Genomic DNA, 23,164 nt, shown 5'->3' with positions numbered 1-23,164 from the left:
GGTTGGGAGGGGCTCCAATGTTGGCGTTGTGGTTTTGAGATGCTCCGATGTTGGTGTTGTGGTTGGGAGGTGCGCCAATGTTGGAGTTGAGTTTGGGAGATGCTCCGATGTTGGTGTTGTGGTTGGGAGGTGCTCCAATGTTGGCGTTGTGTTTGGGAGGTGCTCCAATGTTGGTGTTGTGGTTGGGAGGTGCTCCAATGTTGGAGTTGTGTTTGGGAGATGCTCCGATGTTGGTGTTGTGGTTGGGATGTGCGCCAATGTTGGAGTTGAGTTTGGGAGATGCTCCGATGTTGGTGTTGTGGTTGGGAGGTGCGCCAATGTTGGAGTTGAGTTTGGGAGGTGCTCCAGTGTTGGTGTTGTGGTTGGGAGGTGCTTCAATGTTGGTTTTGTGGTTGGGATATGCTCTGATGTTGGCTTTGTGGTTGGGAGATGCTCCAATGTTGGTGTTGTGGTTGGGACGTTCTCCAATGTTGGCGTTGTGGTTGGGAGGTTCTCCAATGTTGGCGTTGTGGTTGGGTTGTGCTCCAATGTTGGTGTTGTGTTTGGGAGGTGCTCCAATTTTGGTGTTGTGGTTGGGGGGTGCGCCAATGTTGGTGTTGTGGTTGAGAGGTGCTCCAATGTTGGTGTTGTGGTTGGGAGGTGTTCCAATGTTGGCGTTGTGTTTGGGAGGTGCTCCAATGTTGGTGTTGTGTTTGGGAGGTGCTCCAATGTTGGAGTTGTGGTTGGGAGGTGTTCCAATGTTGGTGTTGTGGTTGGGAGGTGCTCCAATGTTGGCGTTGTGTTTGGGAGGTGCTCCAATGTTGGTGTTGTGGTTGGGACGTGCGCCAATGTTGGTGTTGTTGTTGAGAGGTGCTCCAATGTTGGAGTTGTGGTTGGGAGGTGTTCCAATGTTGGTGTTGTGGTTGGGAGGTGCTCCAATGTTCATGCTGTGGTTGGGAGGTGCTCCAATGTTGGTGTTGTGGTTGGGAGGTGCTCCAATGTTCATGCTGTGGTTGGGAGGTTCTCCAATGTTGGTGTTGTGGTTGGGAGATGCTCCAATGTTGGTGTTGTGGTTGGGAGGTGCTCCAATGTTGGTGTTGTGGTTGGGAGGTGCTCCAATGTTGGTGTTGTGGTTGAGAGGTGCGCCAATGTTGGTGTTGTGTTTGGGGGGTGCTCCAATGTTCATGCTGTGGTTGGGAGGTGCTCCAATGTTGGTGTTGTGTTTGGGAGGTGCTCCAATGTTGATGTTGTGGTTGGGAGGTGCCCCAATGTTGGCGTTGTGGTTGGGAGGTGCCCCAATGTTGGTGCTGTGGTTGGGAGGTGCTCCAATGTTGGTGTTGTGGTTGGGAGGTGCTCCAATGTTGGTGTTGTGGTTGGGAGGTGCTCCAATGTTGGTGTTGTGGTTGGGAGGTGCTCCAATGTTGGAGTTGTGGTTGGGAGGTGCTCCAATGTTAGTGTTGTGGTTGTGAGGTGCTCTAATGTTGGTGTTGTGGTTGGGAGGTGCTCCGATGTTGGTGTTGTGGGTGGGAGGTTCTCCAATGCTGGTGTTGTGGTTGAGAGGTGCTTCAATGTTGGTTTTGTGGTTGGGAGATGCTCCAATGTTGGTGTTGTGGTTGGGAGGTTCTCCAATGTTGGTGTTGTGTTTGGGAGGTGCTCTAATGTTGGCGTTGTGGTTGGGAAGGGCTCCAATGATGGTGTTGTGGTTGGGAGGTGCTCCAATGTTGATGTTGTGGTTGGGAGGTGCTCCAATGTTGGCGTTGTGTTTGGGAGGTGCTCCACTGTTGGTGTTGTGGTTGAGAGGTGCTCCAATGTTGGTGTTGTGTTTGGGAGGTGCTCCAATGTTGGAGTTGTGGTTGGGAGGTGCTCCAATGTTGGAGTTGTGCTTGGGAGGTGCTCCAATGTTGATGTTGTGGTTGGGAGGTGCTCCAATGTTGGCGTTGTGTTTGGGAGGTGCGCCAATGTTGGTGTTGTGGTTGAGAGGTGCTCCAATGTTGGTGTTGTGTTTGGGAGGTGCTCCAATGTTGGTGTTGTGTTTGGGAGGTGCTCCAATGTTGGAGTTGTGGTTGGCAGGTTCTCCAATGTTGGTGTTGTGATTGGGCGGTGCTCCAATGTTGGTGTTGTGGTTGAGAGGTGCTCCAATGTTGGTGTTGTGGTTGGGAGGTGCTCCAATGTTGATGTTGTGTTTGGGGGCCACTCCAATGTTGGTGTTGTATTTGATAGGTGCTCCAGTGTTGGTGTTGTGGTTGGGAGGCGCTCCAATGTTGGAGTTGTGGTTGGGAGGTGCTCCAATGTTGTGGTTCGGAGGTGCTCCAATGTTGGTGTTGTGGTTGGGAGGTGCTCCAATGTTGGTGTTGTGGTTGGGAGGTGCTCCAATGTTGGAGTTGTGTTTGGGAGATGCTTCGATGTTGGTGTTGTGGTTGGGAGGTGCTCCAATGTTGGAGTTGAGTTTCGGAGATGCTCCGATGTTGGTGTTGTGGTTGGGAGGTGCTTCAATGTTGGTTTTGTGGTTGGGATATGCTCTGATGTTGGCTTTGTGGTTGGGAGGTGCTCCAATGTTGGTGTTGTGTTTGGGAGGTGCTCCAATGTTGGTGTTGTGGTTGAGAGGTGCTCCAATGTTGGTGTTGTGGTTGAGAGGTGCTCCAATGTTGGTGTTGTGGTTGGGGGGTGCGCCAATGTTGGTGTTGTGGTTGGGAGGTGCTCCAATGTTGGTGTTGTGGTTGGGAGGTGCTCCAATGTTGGCGTTGTGTTTGGGAGGTGCTCCAATGTTGGTGTTGTGGTTGGGAGGTGCACCAATGTTGGTGTTGTGGTTGGCAGGTGCTCCAATGTTGGTGTTGTGGTTGGGAGGTGCTCCAATGTTGTGTTTGGGAGGTGCTCCAATGTTGGTGTTGTGGTTGAGAGGTGCTCCAATGTTGGTGTTGTGGTTGGGGGGTGCGCCAATGTTGGTGTTGTGGTTGAGAAGTGCGCCAATGTTGGTGTTGTGTTTGGGGTTGCTCCAATGTTCATGCTGTCGTTGGGAGGTGCTCCAATGTTGGTGTTGTGTTTGGGAGGTGCTCCAATGTTGGAGTTGTGTTTGGGAGGTGCTCCAATGTTGGTGTTGTGTTTGGGAGGTGCTCCAATGTTGGAGTTGTGTTTGGGAGGTGCTCCAATGTTGGAGTTGTGTTTGGGAGGTGCTCCAATGTTGGTGTTGTGTTTGGGAGGTGCTCCAATGTTGGAGATGTGTTTGGGAGGTGATCCAATGCTGGTGTTGTGGTTGGGAGGGGCTCCAATGTTGGAGATGTGTTTGGGAGGGGCTCCAATGTTGGTGTTGTGGTTGGGAGGGGCTCCAATGTTGGTGTTGTGGTTGGGAGGGGCTCCAATGTTGGTGTTGTCATTGGGAGGGCTCCAATGTTGGTGTTGGGAACCCTGATGAGAAGCATCCCACCAAACATGCCCAAAACTGACCTTAATTTCAAGTCCACTGAACCATTTAAACGGGCCTTTTATTTAAGGCGGAGATCAGGGCGTCCTTTAAAATCAACATCCCTGTCTCAGGATTCCTTGCCTTGCTGTTTTTAGACCGTGCTCCTCCAGCTGATGGTGTGAACCCTGCTTCCCCTTTTAAAAGGCATAGTGTTGGCGGGAAAAGCCGACGTAGGAGATTGCGGGTAGATTTTACCTCTAGTCTTTAATTCTCACTCCAGGATCTCTCATCCCATTTATACAGCCTTTTAAAATTGCAGTCCCATCCTGAAGGGCTATGGGTTGCCCAGTACCTGGTATCAATGTCATCCCACACGCAACATGTGCAATGTTGTGCACACCTCCATACACAGAAAACATAGAGTTGTCAGCCTTTTGCAACTTCCAGCAGCTGATTTCAAAGTGACATTGACACGGGCCTTGGGCCTGAAATCCCATGCAAAGCAAAATCCAGAAGATTTTTCAAGCGCAGTGCAGTGCAGAACTAATTTTTGACGGCAATAGTTTATTTTTCAGATCCTTGGGTCCTATGAGACAGTTTAAATGGTTCGCATAAAATTTGGTCGTGATTCAGCGGACTTGAAATTAAGGTCAGTTTCAGGCGTGTTTGGTGGGATGCTTCTCATCAGAAGTATTGACAAAGTTGCAACTTGTATTCAACTGCACTTAGTTCTGAAAATGAGCCCTTATATGAATCTCAACATGTCTGGCTCGCTCGCCATCTGATTCGCCAGACTCGCACTTCAGTAGCTCGCTGCTAACACTGGGGGAGCTGCTTTTAAACGCTCCCTCATCACTCACTCTCAGTCAGCAATTCAGATAGGCAGTGCACAGACCTGCACCTCGCTTTGGGAGCGCTGACCTGGCCAGGCTTCATGACACCGTCGATGAAAGTTGGGACACCTTGTTCGCCCTAGTGGGGTCGTAGAACCAGCAACAGGGTCCGCAACGCCGCCTGGGAGGCAGTGGCAGCTGCAGTGAGTGCAGGCAAAATGACCAGGTGGAGGGCCGTCCAATGTCGGAAGAAGACAAATGAACTCCAATGAGCTGCAAGGGTAAGTTGCCACCTCTCTTCTGGCATCAGTTCCGCCTGCCATCCCTCAAATTCCAAAACTATACCCCCCAATCCACTGGCTGGCACCTTGCACCTACCCAACATCCGATCTTCAAGCTTGTTCCTCAGGCACCCTGGCACCGACCAGCACACCTGTTTCATGTCTAGGTGCAGTGCCCACACATGCCACCTGCTATACACCCCCCCCCACCCCCGACCCATCAAACGTGTGGCTCACAAGGCCCTCTCCTTGTCCCCACAGGAGAAGATAGCCGGTCATAAAAGGGGAAAGGCAAAGAAGGGTGGGGAGTCTCAGAGGTCCCAGTCCTCCCCGCTTTGAGGGAGAGGCCCTGGAGATCGCAGGGTTGCCTGAGGAGAGCCCGGTGACTGACAATGAGACTGGCCTGTGACAGAGAGGTGAGGATAATCTGCCCCTTCACCCAGGTAACCTGTCTCAAGTGAGTTGTTCATGTCAGACAAAAGTACTGCTGAGTGCCAGTGGAATTTAACAGTCAATTTAACACAGTCAAATGTCATGTTTATGCATTAACGTCTCATTTCTTCTCTTGTCAAAATCTCCTTCAGCTGTTTCAAGAATGTTGTTAAGATGTTTCTTATGTTCACTGAGAATAGTATCATACTCTTGCTTTGTTTGTTCTTTATATACTTTTTGTGGCCTTTTGTTTTTCCCAGTCCCATTTCAAATGAGATCTTTGTGATTCTGTTTGAGACATGTCAATCACGTCCTCTCTCTGAAGTTTCATCGGTCGCTTGAATCCTTCAGCGTTTTTTGCACAATTTCTGAACTACCTCAGTCCAGTTCTCTGCGGCGTTTGAACGGTCTTTGGCAAACTGTTCATTTGCCTTTCTTCAACTACTACATCTTGTGGAATACCACCAACAAGCATTTTTAAATCAGAGTGTCTGATCATCGACTCGGAAAGATAACTTTGCAATTTCTGTACTTTTGATTGACAATTCGTAACTTCCAATTTTGCAAGTACTTGAGTTATTTTCTTTTTGTCCATCACTGCACTTGATACATCACAAATATTACTTGGATCAGTTCTTTGCTCAAGTTGATCATTATTCGACAATGAGTTTTGATTCAAAGGAACTAATTTCAAATTGCAATACTCCATAACATCCATCTGTTCCTTCATTTTCTGCACTTTACTTTGAAGTTCAAAAATCACATTCTTCTTTTCATGACTAAATTCTAACACTTTGTTAGTTCTTTAAAAATGTATTTCTACATTCAACCAATTATTCTGATTTGCCAGAACCCCCTCTTGTTCAAGGCATTTTACACAATACTTCATAATTATTTCTGATGCTTGAAGTTCACTTGAAGTTTTAACTGAAAATCAACATTTGCCAAAATTGCTTTTTCAATGTTATCCTTCAGACACTTCAGGTCCTCAATCAAATCATCTAATTTCCCTGATTGATTCTCAATTGTTCTCATCATTTCTCTTTTTTCATTCACAAACTCCTCTTTCATACATGAAAGTTGATTTTCTATGTTAATCGGGTATCCCTTCAATTGCTAGCTATCTGCAGTCAGTATCTAATTTTCCTCCACGGCAGTTTCCAAATGTTTGTTAAGATCACCATGATCAACTGCTTTTTGCAATACTGTGTCACTTTCTCCAGTTATTGTACAATGGATATACAATTATTTCCCTTTGATATTACCCACCCTGTGAACCTGACTTTTAGCATTGACTTGCCAACTTATTTATCTTGCCACTTTGAAGTTGCCTCTTCTATACCCCATTCTTTTCCCCTAGTCACATAGGTAAACACTTGCTTTTCTCACTGATATGCTAGTTCGCAAATCAAAATCCCTTCAGACAACTGCCTTTATTAACTCCCCTTTTTACTTTATTTTGTCCCAATTTATTTTCTTAATCTTCAATTTTCACTAGTTCTTAATGCAACTCATATACACTAAGGATAGCTTTCTTTATTACATTATAATCTATAGATACCTCTTCTGACAAAGATACATACACCTCACTAGCTCTACCTACCAATCTACTTTGTAAAAGTAATGCCCAAATTTCTTGAGGCCATTTCATCTGTTTAGCCACCTTTTCAAAGGAAATAAAGAATGCTTCCACATCATTTTCCTCAAATTTTGAAAGAGCTTGTGTAAATTTAAACATTTCTCTGTTAGGTTCTTGTCTAGAACTACTTCTTCCACAACCTGCTCTAGTATCTCTGCTTTAACTTTCCGCATTGCTCTCTCTTTCTATTTTTCCCTTTCTTCCATTCCCAACTTTATCCATTTCCACTTCTCTTTGAAAAGCTCTCTCTTTTTTCCCTTTTGTTTTCCTGCATTTCGGGCTTCCTCATTTCTATTTATTTCTATTTTTCCTACAATTCAAATTTATTCATTTCTATTTCTCTTTATAATTGAAATTTAACCAATACAATTACTTTTTGGAGAATTTGATTTATCTGGCAACCCTTGCAATTTTAAATGGTTCACTATGCTTTCAATAATCTCAGTTTTCCTTACCTCTGCAGGTAATCCTAATTCCAGGTTATGTGCCAATTCATTTAACTGATTTTTGGTCACTTTCTGTAAACCAGTCAAAGTTATATCTTCTATCTTTTGGAAAGTCTTTACAATCGCCAATGACATTTTGGATCCTAACCTCTACAATATAACTCACAGTAACTCCAATTCTTTTGTGCAGTACCTCAGTACTACTCTTTTTGAAAGATTCTCAGACTCCCCATTTATCAATAAATACCAGAACAAGTTTTAGTATTCAGCATCCTGTAACTTGCTTTCCACGTTTCAAAGTTCCCCAGCAAATGATTACTAATCAGCATCCAATAACTCTTTCTCCACATTTTGAAATCCCGCAAGAGCCTCCACTTTTGTTAAGAATACCGCTGATGTTAAATGAAAGGGTATCCAAAACCCAGAAAAGTAACTTGGAACACCAGGGGCTGGATTCACCAGGAAAACGGGTGTAAAAGGGCCACCGATTCCCCGTTTCGCTGGGGGCTAGCAGGGAGGCAGCGTAGAACTCAGAGCTCTAGCTGCCAAAACGACCCTCAGCACTTCCAGTTCCGAAACCGTGCATGTGCATGGCGGTGGCCTGCATTGGCCATGCCGTGCTCCATGGAGAATGTAGCCCACGGACCTGGACCGCCAAAGTAGTACCCCCCCTCCAATCACTCACGTGCCCCGGACCGCCCACCTACATTGCCTCCAGCCCCGAATGAAGCCCCCCCTGCCCGCGTTTCGGCCCTCCTCCTCCGACTGTGGCGGCCCTGGACTGAGTTCGCAGCTGCCACATGAGGTTCCCGATCAGCTGGGACCATGAGAGTCCCACACCTTCGGGAACTTGGCCGGTCTGGGACGGAGCATTGCGGAGCAGGCTTCAGGCAATGGCCTTAGGCGGTAGATAATTGGTGCGACATACTCCTAAAGTACACCGCTTTTCAGGGGGTGGAGAATTCAAAAACCGGCCCTGCTCCCAATTTTGGTGCCAAAATGGATTCTCTGCCCCATTGCCGATCACGATTTTGCCATTGGGAAGCGGAGAATCCAGCCCCAGGTCTTAGCGCCGTATATTTTCAATTTGGTATAATGTGAGAAAATATTTAAGCATGTTGCTAAAACTATAGCTTCCTGTAAACCAGAGAGGCATAATCCAGTCATTCTGTAATCAATTTATAAAGAATAATTATTAGCTTAAAAGAAAAACATATGTAAACAATGACTATAATACACTACAACAGTTCCCTTAGCTAAACCAGTGGCTATACACACACAGTACTATATGAAGTTATCCCTTTGTTCCCAATTATCTAGGTTTCCTGAATTCTGTGGCACGCCTTATTCCCTAACAACATTCAATATTATATAACTCTATGAGCTATTCATAGCAGATAATAACCATGCACAAGTTATTTGTTCATGCCTGGGAAAACCACCTTCAGTTTCAGCGAACTCATCATCTTCTTGTTTCAATTTTTGGATTTTAACCGGCCACCCTTTCAGCAATAATTTGTTTTCAGTGGAGGCTGTTTTCTGCAGTTGGGTATGGCTGTGATGGCAGTTGTTTCCACTGTGTCTCTTTCTCCATTTATTGTGCTATGGATATATTATTCTTTCCCATTGATGTTATGATGGAACCATCAATTCACCAGACACGTGTTTCCGATGTGAATCTAGGCTTTAATCGACTTACTTCAGAGCCAGCCTGTTACCTGTCGATGAACTTGTAGTGACCCAGGCTGACTCTGGACACGGATACTTATACAGCTGCACTAGGGGGAGGAGTCGTGGGCGGAACCAAGGGTGGAGCCCAGTACAAATTCCTAAGTGCTCCCAGCGCTACTCCCCCTAGTGGTAGGATGGCGCTACTGTGCTTACAATAACAGTGTGAATTAGTATATATACATTCATATATTACATTCACCACATGTTACCCACCCTGTGGACCCGAATTTTTAGCACATAAGTGCCAATTTCCTTGTTTCTCCACTTTGAAGTTACGTATTCTACATTGTTCTCCCATAGTCACATAGGTAAACACTTGCTTGTCTTACTGGTAGGTTAATTTGCCTATCAAAACCTCCTTCAGCAACTGCCCTTGTGAAGTCCCCTTTTTACTTTATTTTATCTCAACTTAATTTTTAATCTTAATTCACCCCATTTTTAAAGGACGGGGGCAGGATTCCCCACCGGCATGAATCTCCGTTTTGCTGGTGCCCCAGGGTTTCCCGACGGCGTGGGGCTGCCCCACAATGGGAAACCCCCATTGGCCAGCCAGCATAATTGAGAATCCCACTGGCGGGTCGTGGCAGAAATGTGGCGTGACGGGGCGGCGTGGGGAATCCAGCCCAGGGAGCAGGGAGAATGTGAAATTCACTGCCACGTGGAATGGTACAAGTGAATAGCGTGGATATATTTAAGGAGAAGCGAGACAAGCACACCTGGGTAAAGGGAATAGAGGATTATGATGGCAGATTTCGGAGTTGAAGGCAGGACAAGTGGAACATAAACACCTGTATTGACTGGTTGGTCCAAATGGCATATCCTGGTGCTGTATATCCTATGTGATGTAAACCTATTCCATTTTCTTTCCATCAGTGCTTATTTTTAAATTTTAGAAGAAAGGTCATATTGCATTAAAACCCATTGCATTCAGGAGCTAACTTTTTCATTAATAGACTCACCAACTGTGTTGGAGCTCGCAGTAAAAAAAGCACCTTTTAGATATTTTCTATGGAAGGAGGAACTCGAGTAATGGGACATCTTTTTCATTGTGATGAGATTTATTTGATCAACTTTGAAGGAAGCTATTTATCACCCCATATGGGCTGGCAGAGTTTGGTATTAATGGTTTTTTAAGGTTCTGAGTGCTGGAATAAATCTCAGTGCTGGGACTTCCTCCTGCGTACAAGCAGGAGGGTAATTTGATACAGCCTGTAGACACTCTTTTCTAACTGAGCTGTGAAGCATGTTACTACAGGAAGCTATAGTTTTAGCAACATGCTTAAAGTTCCTTATCTCTGTGCTTTTAGTGGACACCTGAGATCAGTGGGGTCAAGGGTCTTGTTTCAAAAAGAATGCTCTTGTGGAAGGGTGTAGCTGAAAACACCTTGAATTGTGCAATGCAATGCAAATGTGACTGGTGCAGAACATTAAGCAGAGCCAGAAGTGTAAACACTGAGGGTTTAACTTTAAACCCAATTTTAATTCAAGATGCAGTTGAGATTGAAAAGATACAAATAATCTTTGTTCAAGAAGCATTTAATATCCAGACAAGGTGCAATAAGATCATTCTGCTAGCAACTTTAGCCAACTGATGTAATTATTCTTATTGTAAATATATTTATATTTAATCATATAGAACATAGAACATAGAACAGTACAGCACAGAACAGGCCCTTCGGCCCTTGATGTTGTGCCGAGCAATGATCACCCTACTTAAACCCACGTAACCCGTATACCCGTAACCCAACAATCCCCCCATTAACCTTACACTATGGGCAATTTAGCATGGCCAATCCACCTAACCCGCACATCTTTGGACTGTGGGAGGAAACCGGAGCACCCGGAGGAAACCCACGCACACACGGGGAGGACGTGCAGACTCCACACAGACAGTGACCCAGCCGGGAATCGAACCTGGGACCCTGGAGCTGTGAAGCATTGATGCTAACCACCATGCTACCGTGAGGCCCCTATGTACACTAATATTAACAAACTGACATAAGACGTTGCTGAAATAAATCCTATCATAGTGGACTAGATGCCGATGTAAATCCAGTTCCTCTCTACCAAGTAAAATTCTAAAAGATGTGTTTTTAGTGACAGCTCCCACATACATTGGTAATCATTGAAGTGGGAGTTTCTGGCCCTTCCCACCGGCAGGATCTTACCGTCCCATGGACGGTGACCCCCCCCCCCCCCCCCCCCCCCGTGGCGAATACACTGGCGGTGGGACGGGCGAGCCACTCAAAACAACATAGACATCGGCGAGACTGGAAGACCCCACCGGCCGCCAGTGGCGTGCTGCCTCCCCTGACAGAAAACAAAATTCCACCCGGAAATTAGCTCCCAAGTGTAGCATAGGTTGTATTGCGTTCTATCTCTGTTTTAAAATTAATGTACATGTACAATTATTAGTTTGTGAGGCTCAGTACAGGGCTTGAATGGTTAGATCATTAAATATTTTGAAAATTTGAACTACAATTGTGTTATTTTGAAAAATCAATGTTGAAACAAATAATTTTGTGTAGTCTACCCTGTGAGTTAGAAAATTCAGATTCCAAGGTTGATTTGACACTTGGGTTTTTGGTCTCTGGGAAATGTGCCGAATTTTGAAAGGGGCTCCCATTGTACAACACCAAAATATCAAATTGATCTATATCTGAGCGACGATAGACTTTGTCATGATATGCAGACACACACATAATGATATACAGGCAGGCACAGACAAGCAGCTAATGGACACAGAGAACAGGACATGACCAATAAGCAGTTAGGATACTCAGGGGTGGGATCTGACTATAAAAGACACGAGCCACTCACACTTCGCCTCTTTCCACTGATGAACATCTGGAGAGTCAGTCAAGGGTGTTGTTACAGTCTCACACCTCCACCACGTGGCTAAGAGCTAGTCTGGTTCAGTCAGACAGAGTAACCACACTTAAGTTAGCAGAGAGTCGAACTCACAGAGAACTGTGCTAACTGCGCTATTAGTTCAATAAACCTGATTGAACTAACTTCAAAGTCTGGAGTATCTTTTTGATCTAAGCTGCATCCAGTTGCAGCCAGTGTTAGACCAGTGTACCTAACACGACAGATTTGTCAAAGACCAGCAGATGCTGCTGCCACAAAAGCTATGACATTTGCATACATGAAGGCAGTGTATTTGCTTAGAATTGCATTCTGATGGTGCAGATGTCACTGTTACTTTTCGCAATGGTTGAATATTTCAACATTTAAAATATAAAATGTCACCACAGTCCCAGAGGACCATAGGCTGCTCTCCCCTTTGAGTGAGAGTTGACTGGTGGTAATTTAACCTGAGGGTCACCACACCTCATGCAAGGTTTTTCTTCAAATATTTTTATTGAAGCATTTGCAAAATTTTTATAACAATAACAAACAAAACAATAATAACGTAAACATCAACATGGTAAACTAGACATTTCCCACCCAACCCCTTCTGTACATCCCTTAGCCATATGGCACCTACCCCCCCCCCCCCCCCGCCCCCTTCAGAATGCTGCTTCTGCTGACATTTCAATTTTCCCCGAGAAAGTCGACGAACGGCTGCCACCTCTGAGAGAACCCAGTCTAATACAGTTTAAGGTGGTACACCAGGCACACATGACGGCGGTGAGGATGAGCAAGTTTTACGGGGTAGAAGATAGATGTGCGAGGTGTGCAGGAAGCCTCAGCAAACCATGTCCATATGTTTTGGGCATGCCCGAAGCTTGAAGGATTCTGGCAGTGGTTTGCCAAGGTAATGTCCAAAGTGCTAGGTACGCGGATGGTGCTGAGTCCAGAGATGCCGATCTTCAGAGTGTCGGAAGACCCGGGAGTTCAAGGAGTGAAAGAGGCCGATGTCCTGGCCTTTGTCTCCCTGGTAGCCCGGAGACGGGTCCTTTTAATGTGGAGGGGCTCGAACCCCCCGAGTGTAGAGACTTGGGCTAGTGACACGGCTGGGTTACTCAAGCTGGAGAAAATAAAGTTCACCTCACGCAAGGTTGAGAAGGTGGAGACTTCATGAATAACCTCAGCCGGTACTGGTATTGAACCCGTGCTGTTAGCGTCGCTCTGCGTCACGCGCCAGCCATCTAGCCAATTGGAGCAACCGACACCCATTTAAAATATATGCACATTTTAAAACCATTGAAATCTTAAATTATTTTGACTGAAAATGTAGAATCACAATCCTTTTCAAACTGTCGCAAATGCGCCAAAAGATGTCAAAATCTAAAATTCCTGAGGTAGATACCACAGACCCCCCCCCCCCCCCCCCCCCCCCCACCAACAGTTAGCCTATGTAGACAGAGTCAATGGATGGGAGCCGGGTTCGCGTGATGGACTGGTCTATATTCATGGCTCTCTGTAGTTTCTTACAGTCTTTGGACGAGCAGTTGCCATGTCAAGCTGTGATGCAGCCACATAGGATGCTTTCTATGGTGTATCTGTAAACATTGGTGCCTGAGGCTGTTAGGGCAGGTACCCCATCCACAGACACCCCATCCACAGACACCCCACCCATAGACACCCCTTCCACAAACTCCCCTTCCACAGACACCCCTTCCACAGACACCCCTTCCACAGACACCCCCATCCACAGACACCCCCATCCATAGACACCCCCATCCACAGACATCCCACCCACCGATGCCCCATCAACTGCAGTCCATCCACAGACACCCCCATCCACAGGCACCCCCATCCACAGACACTCCCATCCACAGACATCCCATTCACAGACACCCTATCCACAGACACTATCCACTGCAGCCCATCCAGGAATTTGACTATTGTGCCATCAGACAACACTTCCTCCTTTCAACATTTCTTTCACAACTACAAACAGTTTGGAGTATTTTAGGTTTCTTTCCCTGCACTATACATAATGGACTTTTGAGTGTAGCTGCAACTGAAGGCATATTAAGTTAATAATTCTCTTATCCCATTGCAAATATTTATTTTCAAATGTCATGCATGAAAATATTTATTGCAGCAAAACTATTTGAATTGCAGAGTGTTACCAAAACACAAATAAAAATGCTATAATCCAGTATAATAGTTCAACTTTTGCAGTTGCCTTCATGGCTTTGGTTATAGATGCTCCTTCAGAACTATTTTCAGTTGCATATTGCTTTGTGCGTTGTCAGCTCTTTTTAGTTGTCCCATGATTTTTGGAATCTGTTATCGGGTTTTTTGGTTTCAAGAGGCTCAAGTGTGTGTAATATTGTCCATCGAGTGTCCAAACTTCCTTGAATAAATTAAAGACAGTTGTAATGAAAGGGCCAGCAGAACAATGACTGGCATGTACACTTAAAATGGGAGCAGCAACCCTTGGGGAGATGGTGGCTTATTGTAATGTCACTGGACGTGTACTTCATGAGATGTAAGCTAATGTTCTGGGGCGGCAGGTTCACATTCCACCGTGGCAGCTGGTAGCATTTCAATTCATAAAAATCTGGAATTGAAAGCTAGCCTCAGTAATGGTGAGAATGAAACTACCGTTGGTTGTTATAAAAAAACCCATCTAGTTCACTAATGTCCTTTAGAGAAGGAAGTTGTCCTCACAACTTCCACAGGTAAGCATTGTCTTAATTTGACAAAATCAAAGTTATTGTACTGAATTACATTCCAAAATAAATTATTCTTTGTTAATACTGTTTTTGGATGAGACATTAAACCAATGCTTCATCTACCTGTTTAGGTGGATGTAAAATTGTTACATTCCAAGTCGAATAGGAGTTGGAGGATCTGCAACATTCGACCATTCGAATGTGTAACATTTGACCATCATTACCACCAAAGACTTTTTTTATTCTTTCATCCCTGAAGGCATTTAAAGGTCAACCACATTGCTGTGGATCTGGAGTCACATGTAGGCCAGACCAGGTAAGGATGGCAGATTTCCTTCGCTAAAGGACATTAGTGAACCAGATAGATTTTTACAACAATCGACAATGGTCATCATTCGACTTTTTGTTCCAGATTTTATTGAATTCAAATTTCACCATCTGCAGCGATGGGATTTGAACTCTGGATTACTAGTCCGGTGACAATACCACTATGCCACAGCCTCCTCGTTCATAATTCATCTTGTTTACGGATCATGACTGGCACAGAAATACATGTTTACCGACATGTGGTCAATGAAATCCAAAGGTATTTTGTTGTATCCAAAGGTATTTTGCCCTCCATGTGCCTGTAATCACCTCCAGCTCCACAAGATTTTTGCATTCTCCAATTCTGACCACTTGAGCATTCCAAATTGTAATGGTTCCAAGCCATCAGCTGCATAGACCCTAAACTTTGGTATTCCCTCCCCAAACCGCCCCGTCTCTCGATCTCTCTCTCTCTCTGCATCTTGATCTCTCTCTCCTCCTTTAAGATGCTATTTTGAACCAACCTGTCAACTGCCCTACTATCTCCATAAATGGCTCAGTGTTAAACTTTGTTTGATAATGTTCTCGCGCAATGCCTTGGGATATTTTCTTGCTTCACAGGTGCTATATTATTCAAAGTTGTCGTCATATGAAGCATTTTGAAATGATTTTTCAGGTGAAAATGTTGAGAGACAACAGTGTCGTAGTACATAAAGGCACCTTTACTCATCCTTAACACAAGGCATGAACTCAAAGTCTATGCTCAAACTCAAGAGATGAGCTGCAAAGTTTGCAGAAAGTTGTCATACACAAGTATATGATGGTGCACAGACAGACATTGATTGACACACAGGATGACCAATGAACACACAGAACACAGCAGCCAATGACCAGACAGGATACGGCCACTCTAAAGCCAGAGGGCACTAGTTTTCCCGCTCTCTTGGGATGCAGCCTCTGAGACAGTCAGATCCTGTGAGAAACAACACGAACATCCACCATGTGGTAGTAAGATAGTCTGGTCAGGTTAGCCTCAGGTCTCCAGTCAACTCAGCATAGTGTCAACCCACAGTTAAAGGATGTTTAATAGTTAAGAGTTCAATAAAATAGAGTTGCATTTCTCCAAGTGTTGGAAGCCTGTCTCTCTCACTGCTATGGTAAACGCAGTCCTCGCAGACCCAGCATACGCAACACATCAAAAGTATTGATCCGTCATTTTTGTATCCAATCTTCAATAGAAGTTGCTGCGCATACTTACAGTCATGGCAGTGACACATACATGACAACCTGTAAATTAATCTCTTCAATATCACCACTGTAATTGTTAAATAGGAGTTATTTTATTTGTACCATTCTGAAAATGCAAATTTTATCATTAACTGCTTTTTATTTGTTTGGTGCTACTTTCAGCAAAGTCCAGTGCACAGACCTGCTTTACTTACTGGTTTATGTTTGAAACTATGTTGGCTGCCATGTATCAGGATTTTTCCACGCAATGTAAATACTGCCTCATGGAAAGCCTACAGTGCAGAAGGAGGCCGTTCGGCCCATCGTGTCTGCACTGACCCTCTGAAAGAGCACCCCACCTTGTCCCACTCCCCTGCCCACCCTGCCCTATCCCCGTAACATAACCTGCATATGCCTAGACAAAGGGGCAATTTATCATGGCTAATCCACCTAACCTGCACATCTTTGGACTGTGGGAGGAAACCAGAGCTGCCGGAGAAAACCCACACAGACACGGGGAGAACATGCAAACTCCACACGGACAAGGCCAGAATTGAACCCAGGTCCCTGGCACTGCAAAGCCGCAATGCTAACCACTGTGCCACCTTGCCACCATATCATTATATTTATATTAATATAATAGATAAATGGATTTTTCCATCCAAGGGTAGTAAGAGATAGGAAATACAGGAAGCTGAATGGATTTAGGATACAGAGCAGCCATGATCTCATTGAATGGCAGGATAGGCTGAAGGGGCTGACTCCCTTTCCTACCGGCTGTGTTTTTGATGGGCTGCGGAGGTGGGACAGGAGAGATTGGGGGTTGGGGCATCCCACAATTTCTCTCTATCAGCCAGTGAGTCGGTCTACCCCTTCCAAAAGCAGAGGCAACCAATTCAGCCAATTAAACTTTCCATTAAAGGTACTTGTCAGAAGCTAGACTGGGCTCCCACCGAGGCCATAGCCCTGCCAATGAATGAGGTTGCTTCCCAGCAACAAAACCAAAGGGCCATCAATGCCTCATTGAGTTTAATCCCACCCCCCATGATTATCACAGGGCCACAGTTCTGCCTCCAATATAACAATCTGGCAGCTGTGACAAAAGGGCACCACCATCTAAAGGCACCCTCCTATTCCCCGACCTATATTGACCACTCCCACCTCTGATGGTGGGGCAGCTGACCTTTCAGTGCTGGTCTGCCTCCTATTGAGCCTCCTGCCATTAGAGCTCACAATCCATCATTAATTCAGTGAGCCTCCTGAAGGTGGTTACTTCCTTAGCCTCCTCCTTAAAAATCACCCTCTCTGTCCTGGTGCTAGCATCTGTGGGACCTGTCCCACTTTTCTCCTTTTCTTTCTTTCATGGGTGTGGGTGCCGCTGACTGGGCCAGAATTTAGTCCATTCCTAATTGTCCTAGAGAAGATGGTGGTGAACTGCCTTCTTGAGCTGGTTTGTCCTGGATGGTCTTGACCTCTTGAGTGTTAGTGCTGCACTCATCCAGACAAGTGGGGAGTACTCCATCACACTCCCACACTCCTGACCTCGACCTTGTAGATGGTGGACAGACTGAGGAGAGTTAGGAGGTGAGTTACAATTCCCAATGTCTGACCTGTTCTGGTAGCCACATCATTTATATGGTTGTTCCAGTTTACTTTCTGGTCAATGGTAAGCTGAAAGTGGGGTATTCAGCGATGGTTATGCCATTGAATGTCAAGGAATGATGGTTAGATTCTCACTTGCTGGAGATGGTCGTTACCCGGCACTTGCGTGGCATAAATGTTACTTGCCACTTGTCGGTCCAAGTCTGGATATTGTCCTGACGGTGGGTCTGTGAGCTGGAAATATAAATTCGACCTTATCTTGAGTCATAATATACACCAGTATATCATGGTGCAGACACACATTGATGGACACACGCAGGGACCAATCAACATGTACAAACACCACAGCCAATCACCAATTAGAATACACACACTGTAAAGGCAGAGGGCACCACGGTTCCCGCTCATTCTGGGTGCGGCCTCTCAGTGTAACAGGAAGTCATCCAGTCCAGCACAGACTCACACCACGTGCTGAGAGAATCAACTGGTTCGGACAAGGCTTTGGTCTCTAGTTTAAGTTAGCATCATTTAGACCCGCAGTCATCGTGTGTTAGTTAGTTCGAAGTTAGTTAATAAAATTGAGTTGGACCTTCATCAGTGTTGGAAGTGTTCATCTCTCAAGTCCACACTAGCAAACACTTCATGGTACCAGAAGTTGAGGAATGCTAGCACTTCCGAGACCTACCTTTCAGTGATCTGCCTTCCACTAGTCTCGCGCCATCCTACAGAATGGACTCCGTTCGCTCGCTGACGCCTCTCCGCATTGCCGGGAATCTGGGCTCGAACTGGAAACTTTTCAAACAGCGATTCCAGCTGTACCTCAAGGCCAGGGACCTGGAAGCTGCCTCGGACGCACGGAAGATTGCTCTCTTCCTCTCCACAGCCAGGGACCATGCTCTGCACATCTTCAACTCGCTCACCATCGATGAAGGGGAGGACAAATCGAAGTTCAAGACTGTCATTCTAAAGTTCGACAGCCACTGCGAGGTCGAGGTTAAGGAGAGCTTCGAGAGATACATGTTTCAGCAGCGAATTCAGGGTAAGGACGAGCCTTTCCAGTCCTTTATTACCCATCTCCGCGTCCTTACGCAGTCCTGCAACTACGGGTCCACCTCTGACTCCATGCTCCGTGACCAGATTGTTTTTGGTGTTCAATCTGAGCCCCTGCGCCAGCAGCTACTAAAAATAAATCAGCTCACTCTCTGCACGGCCATTGAGACCTGTGTACTTCATGAATTGCCTCCATGCGCTACTCCTGCATCCAGGCTGCTGAAACGGCGCGGCAAGCCCCTTACCAGGCAGAACGGGTCCAAATGATTAAATCTTTTCAGGCTCTGGATCTGAACGATGGCGGCCATTTTGCGTGCTTTTCGCGGAGTCCCGCGCTTACACGCAGCAAGCGTGGTGATGTCATGAACCGCTTCGCGCCGGTGCGCGCCGACGAACGTCCCGACGCTCCGGCATGCGGCAACTGCGGCTCCACCCACTTAAAGCGGCAATGTCCCACGAAGTCCTGACGCTGCCTGCAGTGTGGCAAACGAGGCCACTACGTACAATGTGCAGATCTTCCCTGCCTGCTGTTGTTAGGAGGTCCACCCAGCCCCACAGAGACGTCAGGGCTATCCAGCCTGCCATCAATGCACCTACTCCAGACCTTGCTTCCGACTGTGCCTGCGATGACCCACAGGTCCCGTTCCAAATCGGCGTCGTTACCACAAACAGGATGTCCCCCAAGCGTGGCACTGAACCTGTCCACGTCCACAGCGTCGGCCAGGATGATGAGTGGTGTGCCACCCTTACGGTCAACCGGCCCCCTGTCGGGTTATTCCTGGACACTGGCGCTTCTGCCAATCTCATTGCGTCGTTCGATTTTCGCAAGCTCTGCGTACAGCCTGCTGTCCTGCCATCTGTGTGTAAATTGCTGGACTACAATGGCAATGCCATCGCCGCCAGCGGCTCCTGCCACCTTGAGGTGACACATCGTGCTCACACAGCCATTCTCCCGTTTGAGATTGTTGCTGCCTCAAAAGCCTCCTTGCTTGGTGCGCAGGCATGCAATCTGCTCCACTTAGTGCAGAGAGTACACTCTCTCTCTTCAAGCGATGTGTCTGCATCCTCTGACACAGACGTCAGGGCGCAACTCGACTCCATCATCCAGCAATACCATGATATCTTCGAAGGCATGGGCACGCTTCCGTACACGTATAAAATTTTACTCAAACCCAACGCCACGCCTGTCGTTCACGCACCTCACAGAGTCCCAGCGCCCCTTAAGGACCGCCTCAAGCAACAGCTCCAGGACCTCCAGGACCAAGGAGTTATTTCTAGGGTCACAGAACCCACAGACTGGGTAAGCTCCATGGTCTGCGTCAAGAAACCGTCTGGCGAGCTGCGGATCTGTATTGATCCTAAAGATGTGAATCAGAATATGATGTGGGAGCACTACCCGATTCCGAAACGTGAGGAGCTCACGTCTGAAATGGCCCACGCCAAACTATTCTCAAAACTGGATGCCTTGAAGGGTTTCTGGCAGATCCAACTAGATGAGTCAAGCAGGAAGCTGTGTACGTTCAACACACCCTTTGGCAGGTTCTTCTACAACCGGATGCCATTCAGAATCATATCTGCGTCCGAAGTTTTCCATCGAATAATGGAGCAGATGATGGAGGGGATCGACGGTGTTCAGGTATATGTCGACCACGTTATTATCTGGTCAACCAGAGTTCGTCGCCCACCTCAGAGACTGAACTTATGAACTCTGCACACATGTGGTCTTTCTGAAATGTTTTTTTTCTTTCCTTGTTGCATTCGTTCTCCAGTGATTTGTAAATAGATTTGTTGGTTGTTCCAGTTCATGTTAGTCATCTGCACCAGGCACCTTCCTTTGTACATAGTCTTGTTTCCTGTATATAGATTTGTGTACATATGTCTTCGCACCTCACACGTAGCTAGGTACATTCTTCACACACCCACACTATTTATTATCACAGGCCTATATCAACATTTTTTATAAAAGGGGGGATGTCATAATATACACCAGTATATCATGGTGCAGACACACACTGATGGACACACACAGGGACCAATCAACATGTACAAACACCGCAGCCAATCACCAGTTAGAATACACACAGAGGGCACCACGGTTCCCGCTCATTCTGGGTGCTGCCTCTGAGTGTAACAGGAACTCCTCCAGCCCAGCACAGACTCACACCACGTGCTGAGAGAATCAACTGGTTTGGACAAGGCTTAGGTCTCTAGTTTAAATTAGCATCATTTAGACCCACAGTCATCGTGTGTTAGTTAGTTAGAAGTTAGTTAATAAAATTGAGTTGAACCTTCATCAGTGTTGGAAGTGTCTGTTCATCTCTCAAGTCCACACTAGCCAACACTTCATCTTGTGGAGCTGCTTCTCAGTGAAATTTGGTGAAGAAGGTCTTTTCTGCTTCTGTCAGACAGAGATTTATCGCAGCTGCAGTAAATGTTTTCAGAGCTTAACTACAGTGAATCCTTGTCAACATCAACTCAGAGCTGCCAAAGCAACAAATGTCCATGCACAGTAAAATGATCCTATCCAGGATGAAGCTGGTATCTAAATATAGATGGGAGCATCTGAGAAAACATGTGTTCCACAGGGATCAGGTCAGTGAGGAAAATCTGATGCTAATAGTGTTAAGAGGGAAGCTCACTCGAAAGAGGCCCACGAATGAGATAACATTTTTATTCAAACTGAACTCACCTGCAGTAAAACTAACCAGGAACATCGATCATCCGAATTTTTTTTCATTAATTGTCCAGTTTCCCAATGCCCGACAATTTATAACCCTGTATAATACGGATGTTAATCCCACTGGGTTGAAGGGATTGTCCATTCGTGTACAGCTACTGTATCCAATCATAGGTCATCCCTGTAATAAATGTAACACTTCAATGGTTCAAATTTCCATTGGATTGTAGTGGGAGAAATTAAAACTATAATCATCTCAGCAGTTGAAGAACATTGACTCACTTAGCGATCGATTGCCTGTTTTTTTGATGTGAGGAGAATGTCTGCTTCTGCGCAACTAATGTGCATCTCATGATATTACATTCTCAGCAAGAAACACCAGGGGCGGGAATCTCCGATAATTGGCGCGATGGCCAGAACGGCATCACCTGTCACGGATGCGCGGAGTCGCAGCACAAAAGACGCCCGCCCCCCCCCCCCCCCCCACCCCCTCCCCCCCCGGCGACCCGTCAAATGGCTGCCCACCACGCAGCGCCGAGTTTCCAGGAGCGGGACATCGAGGCATTCCTGGAACAAGTGGAGCAGAGGAGGGAGGCCCTGGACACGGCCGCAGGGTCGCACCACGCCTCAACCGGATCCTGTGGAGAGGTAGCAGAGGCCGTCAGCGCCGTGGCTGTAACACCAAGGACAGGCGCCCAGTGCCACAAAAAGGTCAGTGACCTCGTCAGGGCAGCCAGGGTGAGTGGCTGTGCGACGTAGCCCTAGGTGCAACTGACATGGCTGCACCCACCCATTCAGGCTGTAGTGGCAGGATGGGTTGTGATCCTCTGCCAACATACACACAACTGCTGGTCCGCATGTATATGTCTGCCTAACACTGTTGCCCTTTATCCCTGCCACCCATCCGCCTACCCCCCCCCCCCCACACACACCCCCCCCCCCCCCCCCCCCCCCCCCAGGAGAAATGTGCACACAACAACTAGGGCCGTGAGAGGACCGGAGGAGGTCCAGTTGAAGTGCGACCACTCACCGTTCATGAAGAGAGGGCCCTGGAGCTTGCAGGCAGATCCAAGGACTGGGAGGTTGCGGATGCAGAGGTTGGGGGCGCACCACCAAGTGAGACCCCCCACACAGCCTTCCCCCCTTTCCCCCTCCCCCATATTCCCCTTCCCCATGTCCCCCTGCCCCATATCCCCTATCTGCCATATACCCATAATCCCCATCCCGCATAACCCCCTTCTCCCATATCCCCCATAGCCCCCTTCCCCCAGATCCCCCATATCCCCCATATCACCCTTCCCCATATTCCCCTTCCCCAATTTCCTCCATCCCCCATATCGCCCTGCCCCCATAACCCCCATCCCCCATATCCCGCTTCCCCCATATCCCCCTTCCCCCATATTCCCTATCGGGCAGCTCGAGGGAGGAGGAGGCGCTAAGGCCCGTTCCTGGTCCCCCTGTAGGGGAGGCCGCGGAACACCGCGACACCTCGGACTCCCCCCCCCCTTCTGTTCCAGGTGCATCTGGTGGCCAACGGGCAAGACAGGCTGGCAGCTCACCATCCCAGTCACCTGAGCAGCAGCCTGGCCCATCTAGGCCGGGCCGCCCCAGGAAACGGCCGCCAAAGTGATCCTGAGTCACAGGGCAGGAATCACAGGGGTCCACCTCCAGTTCTGCTGTACCGTCTGGGGAACCACCTATACGTAGTCAAAGGGCCCGTAAGGCCAAACAATTAGACATTGAGTAAGTTGGCATGGGTGCAGGACACAGGTTAGTTATAGGGGCTAGGGTACGTGTATGAACTATTTGTTATTAAAATCACTTTCACACCTACAGAAGCTGCCTTTGTGCTCTGTCTAATGCGTACGGGGTGTGGTGTGAGGTGAGCATCAGTGTGTCTGTGTGAGGGGTGATAGAACATCGGCCTCAGGTGAGTGTGCCCCCCCCCCCCCCCCCCCCCCCCTGGTCGCCCTCGCCATCCCCCCGGG

Source organism: Scyliorhinus canicula, chromosome 1 (genome assembly GCF_902713615.1).
Source record: "Scyliorhinus canicula chromosome 1, sScyCan1.1, whole genome shotgun sequence".
In the NCBI taxonomy this organism is placed as follows: Eukaryota; Metazoa; Chordata; class Chondrichthyes; order Carcharhiniformes; family Scyliorhinidae; genus Scyliorhinus; species Scyliorhinus canicula.
This window is presented reverse-complemented; position numbering follows the sequence as displayed.